Source organism: Chelonia mydas, chromosome 1 (genome assembly GCF_015237465.2).
Source record: "Chelonia mydas isolate rCheMyd1 chromosome 1, rCheMyd1.pri.v2, whole genome shotgun sequence".
NCBI classification, from domain to species: domain Eukaryota; kingdom Metazoa; phylum Chordata; order Testudines; family Cheloniidae; genus Chelonia; species Chelonia mydas.
In genome coordinates, this window is record NC_057849.1 from 182,848,471 (window position 1) to 182,860,264 (window position 11,794).

The following is an 11,794-nucleotide window of genomic DNA, read 5'->3' on the forward strand; positions in this document are numbered from 1 at the left end:
CAGGGAGAGCTCTCTCCTGTTGGCATAGAGTGGTTACACAGGAGATCTTACAGCTGTGCAGCTGCAGCAGTACAGCTGTGCCGCTGGAAGGTCTGTAGTGTAGACATAGCCTAAGAGTAGTCATGTGCTGTGATTTTTTGGTTATAAAGTCATGACATGAAGGAAGTATGGATTTTCTGCACAGGAAGATATGGGGAGGCAGAATTTTTGGAATGGGGAGAGAACTGACCACCAAGCATGTTTTCCTAAAGCATTCTTTGCGAGAGGGAAAACTAATACAATGAATATACAGTAACTCCTCACTTAACGTAGTAGTTATGTTCCTGGAAAATGCTACTTTAAGCGAAACGATGTTAAGCGAATCCAATTTCCCCATAAGAATTAATGTAAAGGGAGGGGAAGGGGTTAGGTTCCACAGACATTTTTTTTTGCCAGACAAAAGACTATATATATATACACACACACACACACACAATATAAGTTTTAAACAATTTAATACTGTACACCGCAATGATGATTGTTAAGCTTGGTTGAGGTGGTGAAGTCAGAGGGTGGAAGAGGGTAGGATATTTCCCAGGGAATGCCTTACTGCTAAATGATGAACTAGCACTCAGCTGAGCCCTCAAGGGTTAACACTTGTTAATGTAGCTTCTCACTCTATAAGGCAGCACAAACGGAGGGAGGGGAGAAAGCATGGCAGAGAGAGACAGAGACACACCTTGTGTGAGAGACAGAGAGAGATGTGCATTGCCCCTTTAAGTACGCTGACTATACTCTAAGTACACTGCCTTTTTAAGTAGATCAGCAAGTTGAGACAGCAGCTGCTGCCAGCAAGCTCCCTCTGTCCTGAGCCCTGTCGTGTCCCCACCCTGCTCTGTGGAGATGGCCTAATGGGGTAAAGGAGTGGGGGAGGGGGGAAGGGGACACCTCACTTTAGCACCCCTCTTCCCCATCACCCCCACACAGCAAGCAGGAGGATCCCAGGAGCAGCTCCAAGGCAGAGGGCAGGAGCAGCACATGGCAGTGGGGGGAGGGACAGCTGAACTGCCGGCAAGTGATAGCCTGCTGGGTGGCTGCCGCACAGGAAACTTAGGGGAGCAGGGAGCCGATACGGGGACTGCTGGTCCATCCTGGTTCCAAGTCCCCCACCACTAGCTCCAACTGGCTGCTCTTTCTGCAAGCAGTGGACAAAGCAGGTGGCTGCCAAACAACATTACAAGAGAGCATTGCAGGGCTTTAAATGAGCATGTTCCCTAATTGATCAGCAACGTAACAACAAACAATATTAACAAGGACGACTTTAAATGAAGAGTTACTGTATCCTCCTCTAAAAGGGATGTTGGTTCAGACAAAAGCTTGGTGGTACTGGATAGGGGTGGAATTGGCAATAATATGGAAGGTGCTGATACCTCTAGCTCCAAAAAACTTTGTGGTAAACAAAATACCTATTGAGATGCCTGTTCCATCCTCAAAGCCAAGTGGGGAAGAAATTTATTTCATTATTTAGTCTAGAATGAAAATGATTAAATATGTTGAGTTGTAAATACACACACACACGCACACACACAAAATCTGAATGTAGGGATAGCGATAATGATGGGCTTTTAAGACCGCAACCAACTCCCAATGATAGGAGGCTGGCAAGGGCAAAAAGCAAGAGGTGACATAAGAATGGTGATCCTGAGAAAAAGTGCAAGCCATGAAATGCACACGATGTTACTGAAGCTATGGACTGCTTAGCCAGAAGCAGTAACACCCTAGTGCTGCTAGGCCTAGGAGAGCATCTATTTAAAATATTTGTTCTCATTTCTATGGATTTTATTTGCCTGTTTAATAAAGAGTTCTGTTGAAATGTCACAGAAAATTGAGTTTGGTGTTTGTACAGGTGAACAAACATTGACTATCCTATATCCTTACATTAGGGAGACTTATACCAGGCTTGGACCCATTGCTAGTATTTGCCACAATATTGTGGCATCCTGTACCTCTCCAGAACTGATGCTGTGTTCCCATTCTAATGTCACAAATGTACTGATCCCCAACTGGAGTCATTCTTTGCTTCCACCAGGTAGCTGGATGAGAATCTCTCCTCCCCTATTTGAATGTCTGCGGTAGGTGCATTCAGCCTTGTCCTTGAAAGTAGTCCCATTAAGGTGTCAACTTGGGTACCCAAAAGCACTAGTCAATTCTGCAAATGTCAGCATTGTCTTTCATACAAACTGTATCCCAAATGCCTTAGTGTTCCCTAATAGCAGCAAAAGAAAGTGGCTGAAGAGAAGAGAGTTGCTTTCAGAGGAGGTCCATAGAGATGGAAAACTGGTACAGTGGAGGGATGCAGGATGGTCGTTCTGCATGGCAGGAGATGGATATTATGCCAACAACAGGGTGACTGACTGAAGTGGCAGAAAAGAACTCATTGCATGAGTGAAAGGAGAACATTATTGTCCAGCTGTCTGCATTGTACAAGTGAAACCTGCCCTCACAATTTCCCATTACCCACATGCAATCTGGGATTGTAGCTAGCTTTCTCCTTCAGGCTTAGGACCACCTGCAGGAATCCTAACCTAGAACTACCTCTCTGCCTGTGTGAGAGCAGAGCAGAATTCTGGGGTTAGTCAGTGCACAGGGAATCCCTGAGTGCAGACAACTCCCTTTCACAAAGGTAGAGCAGGAGTGGAGCTGTTCTCCCAGGCCCTCCTTCCAGGGTGTGATGGGAAGCGAAGAACCTATTGTGGCTCTACCTTTGCCCTTACAGAGAAGGGGAGTGAAGATTCTGCCCCACTTGCAGTGTCTCTCCCGCTAGCCATCACTTTGAAGGAAAGCTCACCAGCCCCAAAGAGGATCCCAGCAGTACCCTCTAAAGAAGGACCTATATTGGGGAGGTGCCTGGGATGAGAGGTTTGTCCACACCAAATTCTCCCAATTTGTTTGTTTTCTGTTTGGGGTTTGGTTATTTGTAATTGCAAAAAAGGATAGTTACATGGCTGTATGATATTTTTTGTCATCTGCAAACTTTTAGATTTTCTTCCAGTTCATTGATAAAAATGTAGGGCCAAGACCAATCTCTGTGGGACCTCACTAGAAAAACGCCTTCCTTTAATTCTTTATTAATCAATTCCTGTATCAGCTGCTTCATTATCTTGCTCAGGATCCATGCCAGATTGACAGACCTATAATTTCCTCATCTTCCCATTTGCCTTTTTTAATATTGGCACAACATTAGCTTTCCTTCAGTTTTCTGGGATTTCCCCAGTGTTTCAAGACTTACTGAAATTTACATTAGTGGTCCAGTGAGCTACTCAGCCAGCTCTTTTAAAACTCTTGGATGCAAGCTAGCCAGACCTGCTGATTTTAAAATGTCTAACTTTAGTAGCTGCTGTTTAACATCCTCTGAGATACTAGTGGAATGGAAAGAGTGTTACATATAACTACGTTGCTTTTTTCCCAAATACAGAATACTTCTGCCTTTTCTTTATTATTACAGATAATTCTACCATTTACATATAGTAATGGACCAATACTCTTGTTAGGATTCTTTTTGTTCCTGATATAAAATAAGTGGTTATGGCAGATTTTCCCTTTCCACAAAAAGAATAACTTAAAAATAAGTGTGATGGGTAGCTTAAGGGAGTGGCAAGGGAGCCTGAAATGAATGGAGAAGCAGGGAATATGACTGAGGACAGGAATTTGTTATATTTATGTATAGGGAATGAGTCGACTGAATGTAACTATTAGCGGGATAAAGTATGTTAGCCAAATGCTACGACTAAGTGATCCACAGGGAAACAGCTAGTGTTGACATTAGCTAGTGGTGGTGATGTGTTTCAGCATGAACATACCATTGGGATCATTGGTATTGTGCTACGCTTCTACTAGGGTCTGTCACTGAAGGTTGTCACTAAATCTTGCTGGATCAGGCCCCTCAGAGGTATTGTTTCAGTCTGTCTACAGGTTGGGGAAGACAGCACTGCAGAAGGTTTTCCTTAGGACCAGAAAGGCTAGAAGCTACTTTTTTCTTGACTCTTTTTTTTTTAAATAAAAACTTCTGTTCTGGAGAAATATTAAAAATTCCAAGAATCCCTGGAAAGAACCTAAACCAGTGCTACATAATTCAAAGATTTTTAAGGCCATTAGAGTTTGCAAATCCTTATTTGAAATTAAACATTTTCACAACTGCCTTACATTTGCTCTAGATTAAGAGTAAAAAAAGTATGAATTATAAACATATAAAATGTATTGGGGGTTAAGGAGTGTTGGGAGGTTGACAAAGAATACTGGACCTTCAAGGGTAAGGGTCTGCAGCAAGTCAAAGAGCAAGATTCTTTCCTTTAGACGGCAATAAAATTTTCAACAGCCTCCACCCTTCCCCAATTGCCTTTTGTGGCCGCTGGTTGTGAAACACTGCCTTCGTTAGACTTTCTAGTCTGACCCTCCTGTCTAACACATGCCATAATGCAGAATCTCCACAACCTGTAGATCAAGTGCCCCCTCTTAATAAGCCAACAACCAGTTGCTCGAGTGGTCCTGTGGTCAGCCACACCAGCTGCTGCAAAAGTCACACAAGTCGGAGGAAGTCACGGAATCCATGACTTCCGTGACCTCCTTGACAAACACAGAGCCTTAATCATAACTGATGCAGAATCCATTAAGTTGTAGTATGGTAATTAAATTGCGAGACCCAAACTCATGGTGTAGCTGTACAGTAAGGCTTCTATGCAGTGGTGTGATCATTTCAGAATGGTTAGATATTACCTACTCTGCAGCTGAGAGGCATCTTCTTTGAATGTCTTCTAAGGATGATACTCATTGCTGGCTGAATCGTATGCCCCTTTATCTATCAACCAAAGAACAAACGTCTGCAGCAGTTGGGGCACAAAAGTACCTGACCTCTGTAAACTACAATCACCTGGCTTTGGATAATATTCTGAGGCTTTTATTTTATTTATTTCAGACCAAAGGATTGAAACGGTATTATACAAAACACTTGTTAATTTGAAAGCTGCTCAGCAGGCTCACTCACCAGAAGAACATCCACAAAATATTTGGATGACTTAAGTGCCTGCTTCAGATTATTATCAACTTGGATAGCATTAGCTAATGTTACGTTGCATAGACAATGATAGACTGCCCTGTCCATGCTTTGCATGGAATAAAATTGCAGAACCACAATGTTTTTCGAATCTTGCCTGTAATTTGCTACTAGAATAGCTTGCAGTTTCTACATCTGATGGAAGTAGGGCTTTATATCTTTGTAGCAGGTTGGACAGAAGAACTTTCTTGTACATAAGATCATTGTCTAGCTCTCATCTGATAAAATGCAATGCCAAAAGGAGACTGTATTGTTGCACTGTAACTAGATGGTTTTGCTTTAAAGAATTGTTGTACTCAAGTAGGAAGAAATGCAGTGCTGAGTGACAGACTGCATCCTTAGCAATCAAGTCTTCCAAGGATATTCTGTGCAACATGTCATCATCTCCTCTTTGAAGTGGTGCCTCCCTAAGACTGGTTGCTCTCTCAAAAGTTTCTCTTTTCTGAAGTTTCTTGTCTTGTGTGTTTTTCTCAGGCAAACAATGCAACAGGACCAATTCTTTTCCAGCACTGGTGGCTTTGGACAGTTTTGCGTTCTTTTGATTTTATTGACAAGTTTGTGGGGAGTCTTTTTCTCCTTGATGTAAGCTATTAGCGGCTTGTATCCTCCATACTGACCTGTGCATAGGTGTCACTGAATTAAAAAGCTACTTTCTAGAATATTTTCAAGGCTATTACTGCGTGCATAGGCAATTACAAATTTAAATCTTCTACTGGGCAGACTCCAGGGTACACTGTACAACAAAAGCTTAAAAATCGGAAAGTATTAACAGCAGGAATTCATGTACGTTTCTGTCTACCCACTATCAGGTACAAACTATGAGCTTACTACTGCTACTGGTGCACAATCTTCAGGGTGAGACTGATCTGGTCAGCAAATTTCAACTGAAAATATAAAAAACTATTCTAATCACTTGTGAGATATTTTGACAATTAAGTATATGCAATGTGAGGATGTTTCATGTTAGTATAGTACATTGCAAAATGTTGCTATTTGCCATTTTTGCCACATGATAAACAGCTTAAACTTTTTCTGGAAAATAAACAAACTTGCTTATGCAAAACCAATCAAAATAGTTGAATACATTGTCATTTGGTAGCTTTGACCAATAATCACCACAGTGAGGTGTTGTCATGTTGCAGTTTTTCTGAAGTTGTGCCAAAACATGACGCTCTCTCATTTTGGATGCCATTGTTACACCTCGCCTGCAGGTTTACCAAACCACCTGGCAGCTCCACATCATACTCCAGCTAAACATACATAAAATAAGCTTTGAAATGATATGCAATGTGGGTGTGTGCAGGATGCCTACAGTAAACTCCCGAAATATGGCACTTTTTGGAGGATTTCTGCATGCCTCAAGCTGTCACTGATCAAAGTGTAGCTCAAAATCCCTGATCCAGAAGCTGGGGAAAGGTTCCCATTGGATTCAGTGCACCTCAGCAGTACTGCTCTGACAGGAAGTTGTCACTGGAGCTGCACCTTGAGGTAAGCTGGGCGAGTCACCTGCTCCTCCCAGGAAGTGTGTTGTGCTCTTCGTTGCCAGAAGCTGCAACCCATGAGCGCTAGTAAAGCAGGAATACAAAGGAGGAGAGAGAGGAGGCATCTCCTAGTTCAGGCTATGATCCCAGTTATGTTTCCCTGCAGTTAGGACAAAAAGGGACTTTCCTAACCCTCCCCAAGGGGAGTTTAACGTGAACGGAGAACACATCTAAGGCCAGATCTTGGGGGATTTAGAAAATGCTACAACAGCTGAAAGTGGGTCTAGCAAGGCTCAGTGCAGCACAGGCTCTGTTCTCTATCAGACACTACACCCGGCTCTGGCAGAGGGGCTGGCTGAGGTCTTAATCAATCTCTTCCATCTCTACCTCCTGTGATCCTCTGACATCTGGGAGCAAGCAGAGTGCAGAGTAGGGGGCTCACCATGCAGTGAGGTCTCTGCTGGCAACCAGCAGTGCAGGACATGCTGCACAGGATTCGGAGCACACAAATGCTCTGAACCGCAGATTGGAGAGTGGTTATGGGTTGACTGAAAAGGGGATACAGAGAATGCTCCTTTCCCCACTTGCAAGACCGGAGTGTAGTTTCCACAGCAATATTTGCCAGGAAGATTTGTGCCATCCCAGGGAAGGGAGTGTACTCTAAGGGTTAGAGCATTAGATTAGTTTAAGGGAGTGGGACTTCAAGAGACAATTGGCCCCACTGATTATCCTCTACCATGACTCCCTGAAGCCAGCCAGCCCTACATCACCTTCCCTGCCTAGGCAGGCACCAGCAGAGGGGATCAGGGCTGTTCAGGAGCATCTGGGCTTCTGCAGGCTCAGGGCTGCTCACTGACACCTGCTGAATTTCTCTGCTTCTGTCGCCATAGTAACTGCAGCCCAGGGCCCTGTTGCATGGCTTCTCCTCGCAGCTCCGACTCCTCGAACAAGATAGCTGCTTCTTTCACCTCAGCCCCCTCGCTAACCTCCCCCCTTGTTCCTCGGTTTGTTGTCCCACCTGACACCATGAGCCACGCTCCTGGCCCAGCCTTTGGACTCCCCATGCAGCCACCTTTTCCCTCCTCTCCTCCTCCAGTGTAGCCAGCCTCTCCCAGAGGTCAGTCTGCGCCCAGGATGGGAATATCAGAGAGCAGCAGATGGTGGCATTGCTCCTTACGCCCGCCTTCCAGGTGAGCTGGGGAGTAGTTCATTCTGCTGTTTCTTGAATGCAGACAACGGCCCAGATCCTCAAGACTCGTGCCCCTGGAGCAGCCGTGTAAGCTGCCTTTATGTCTCCCTGAGTCTCAGCCTGTTGGGTGCTGCTCCAGTCCTGCAGTGTAGCTTACAGCATCCTCCCAAGTCACTCCAAGGGCTTGTCTACACTCACAGTGCCGCAGTGGCACAGCTGCACCGGTGCTGCAGCGCTTAGTGAGGATGCTGTCTACGCCGATGGGAGAGCTTCCCCCAGACATGGCAGCTATATCGATGGGGGAAGCCCTCCTGTCACACAGCACTGTCTACACCGGCAGTTAGGTCAGTATAACTGCATCACTCGGGCATAGGCACCAACTCCTTATGTGCTCCGGAAAAAAAAAAGGGTGCTCAGCAGCCCCACGGATCAGGTCCTTCCCTACCCCGCATCCCTCCCACCCGCCGGCGGCCCTGCCAGTCAGCTCCTCCCTCTCTCTCCCAGCACCTCTTGCCCACCACCATCAGCTGTTCAGCAGCATGCAGGAGATGCAGGGGCAGGGGGGAGGAGCGAGGGCAGGAAGGGGTGGAGTGGCGGGTCGAGAACCCCCCAGGAACACAGAAAGTCAGTGCCTCTGCTCAGGGATGCAGATTTTCCACACCCCTAAGCAACATAGTTATACCAACATAAATTCCTCCAAGACTCAGTTGCACTGGCTGGCAACAGCACATGAGGATTAGCTGGACATAGCTACACTCCCTGCTCCCAGTGTGGGGCCTTGGGAGGCAGTGACATACAAGCCACTATGCTGGTCTTATCCCACCTTAGGATTCCCTCTCTTTGGGAGAATACTCATGTACCCAATTAATCCAAACCTGCCACAGGCCGGACTAGGATCTGGGTCCAAAGAATCTCTCTGATGTCAGGGGAGTGGGACAGGTGTATGCTGCAAGGCTCTAAGTGTCCCAGCTACTGCTATGTTGGGATGCTGCACCAGGAAGAGAGCAAACTCCCATTCCCCATTGCCCTGCCTCTCCACTAAGGGCCTGTCCTAGCATGAGTTTGGGGAGAATAAGAGGATCGCTGCTGATACCTAAACTGTATATTGGTTTGTGTTCAAACAGTGAACCTGCAATATAAATACCTCCCTGGATCCAAGGGTGCCATTGTGACCAGATCAGTGAAGGGAAGTTAATGTAGGAGACAAACAGATGAGGGGCTTCTGAAGAGCTGTGAGGAGAAGGAGCCTTTGATTGCTCTGAATGGACCCAGGAACTGGCTCCTTCCACCTCTCCAGTCTCCCCTGGGGGTTTCAAATCATGCAACTATCATTACATTAAACATTTAACTAACTGCTATACTTTCTTATTGCTTTCTGTTAGCAGGATTTCCTATTCCAAAGATGGACTTTGAATCTCAGATGGAACAGGGGGAAGAGCTGGGTGTCCCAAATATCCAACCCTCATGCACAGGTGAGGAATAAGTTAAACATTTACATCTCTCCTAGATTCCTCAATTGTAAGGCTAGCAGGGGCCATTATGATCCTGTCGTCTGATCCTGTATAAAGCAGGCAATAGAATTTAACCCAGTTTTTGCATCTAGCCCAGTGACTTGTGATTGAACTACAGCATCTCTTTTAGAAAGACTTCCAATCTCAATTTAAAGAATCTAAGTAATAGACAATCCACCACATCTCTTGGTAATCTGTTCTACACGTAATAAAAAAAGACAATCTGTGCCCCAGACATCTTACATTCTGTTCGGATACCAGCCCTGCCACTTTGCAAGTCAGCTTTGCAAAATTCTGTTCAGCTAAGATGAGTCATATTTTTTAATATTTTGATGGTCAAATCAAATACCATTGTTTATTTCATCCTCATGATAAAAGAAGGGCAAGATTTTGTGCATGGCCTAATAATATTTTCATGACAGTTTTGCAAGGCTGATTGACACAATATTTTTGATTTCTAGTTAGATGGTTAAATGTTAGATGGTTAAATATAAACTTAACATACAGTACATGCAGCATACATGAGTTAGAGAGAGCTATGAGAACCTCAGCATTTATATTTCCTGACTTCTGCGTTTAAATTCTAACCTTAATGTTGCACTAACAGTAGTCTTTAATAATGCATTGCATTTAGCATTTGTATTTAGTAACCATTTAAGGATTTTTCAAAAGTGCTCAGCATTGTAGTCACTGGTAAAATGTCCACTGGATTCAATGGGAGCAGAGTTAGGAAGCTATAAGTGCTTCTGAAAATCCCACCCTAAATTGTTTTTTACCCAATGTCAGCTCCTTTAAAATGTTCAGTAAAAGAAAGCTGAAATTAAAAAGGCTTCAAATCCTCGGATACATGGGCACAACTCCCAGTAAAGTATCTGAGGATAGAACTGATCCAGGTGTCTGAATGTGGGAACAGGGAGCTCAGACAAACTGTCCACTCCTCTTGTGCACAGTGTCTGCTATGCCTGGCACATGGTCCTTTCCCTCCTGTGTGCTCCTCCCTCCTCTCGTACAATCACTAGACCTCAACTTCTCCTCTAGTACATCCCAGAATTTCTCTCCTTTTTATTTTCTCTTTTGTCTCTTCTCACTTTCCCACGTTTTCTATTTTCTCTTATCCCCTCCTTTCTTTGGTCCTTTTCTTCAACCCTACCCTATCCTGTCTGTCTCTTTCTGTTCTGTGTGCAATTAGGTTTTTTTCTCTCTCACCTCCCCATGTGGTGTCCCCTTTTTGCTTTTGTTCATTTGCTGCTTTCTTACTCCCCCCGTCTCTCTTCTCTTGCTCACAAGTTGCCTCCCTTTCACCTTCTCACATTTTCCTCCTTTCCCCAACCTCTTTAGTCAGCTCCCATTTGATCTACCATCAAACCCTAGTGCTGTGCTGTGAAAGGATGAAGTGAAAATAACATATCCAATGAGTTAGTGCTACTGCTCTATGAGTGATCCTGTTAATTTCTTATTGCTGCTCCCTTGCAGATGGGGAGTGAATTAGCAAAGGCAGAGCAGATCTTTGGAAAATGCACCTACCAAGTCCTTGTTTCTGCCTCTGGGAAAGAGTTTTGTGGGATTTATATCCTGATTTTCAAGCTTATCAACACTATTTTTACAAATAAAAAAACCCAACAACTGTGAGCACTTTGCAATTTCCCTTCCCAAAGTTTTCATTCTGTCAAATAAAAGACATGAATCATGTCTGAATTTTCCTTCTTTCCAGCAGATGATGGGATGGTGAGTGGAAATCAGGTGCAAAATCCTCAGCAGAAAGGCTCTGAGAGATCACTTGGGCTGTTATCGGGAAGCTCTAACAGGAATGTTTCCCTGAGTCCTGACCAGGGAAGAAACTGTCTGGGTCAGCACAGGTCAGAAAGAGAACAGAGAAACTCTGGAGAGAAGAGACAAGACACAATACCTCCAAAACACTGCAGGAGACCCAAAGGCTTCCCTGTCCAGGGCAGAACCCAGATGAGAGAGAAATCAAACATGTGTACTGAATGCGGAAAAAGCTTCACTTGAGGCTCAGCGCTTACCCAGCATCAGAGAACCCACACGGGGGAGAGACCTTACAAATGTGCTGAGTGTGGGAAGAGCTTCCTCCGGAGTCCCGACCTCATTCTGCATCAGAGAGAGGAGACCCTACAGATGCATGGAGTGTAGGAAGAGCTTCAGTGTCCGCTCCAACCTTATTAACTATCAGAGAATCCATGTTGGGGAGAGACTCTATAGCTGTACAGAGTGTGGGAAGAGCTTTGGCCGGAGTGCAGACCTTATTAAACATCAGAGGACCCACGCTGGGGAGAGGCCCTATAAATGCACTCAGTGCAGGAAGAGCTTCAACCAGGGCTCAGACCTGGTGAAACATCAGCGGATCCACACAGAAGAGAAGCCCTATCAGTGTGCTGAGTGTAGGAAATGTTTCCGGCAGAGCTCGGACCTGGTCAAACACCAGAGGACTCACACGGGAGAGAAGCCCTATAAATGTACCCAGTGCGGGAAAGCGTTCGTCATCAGCTCCATCCTCACCACCCAC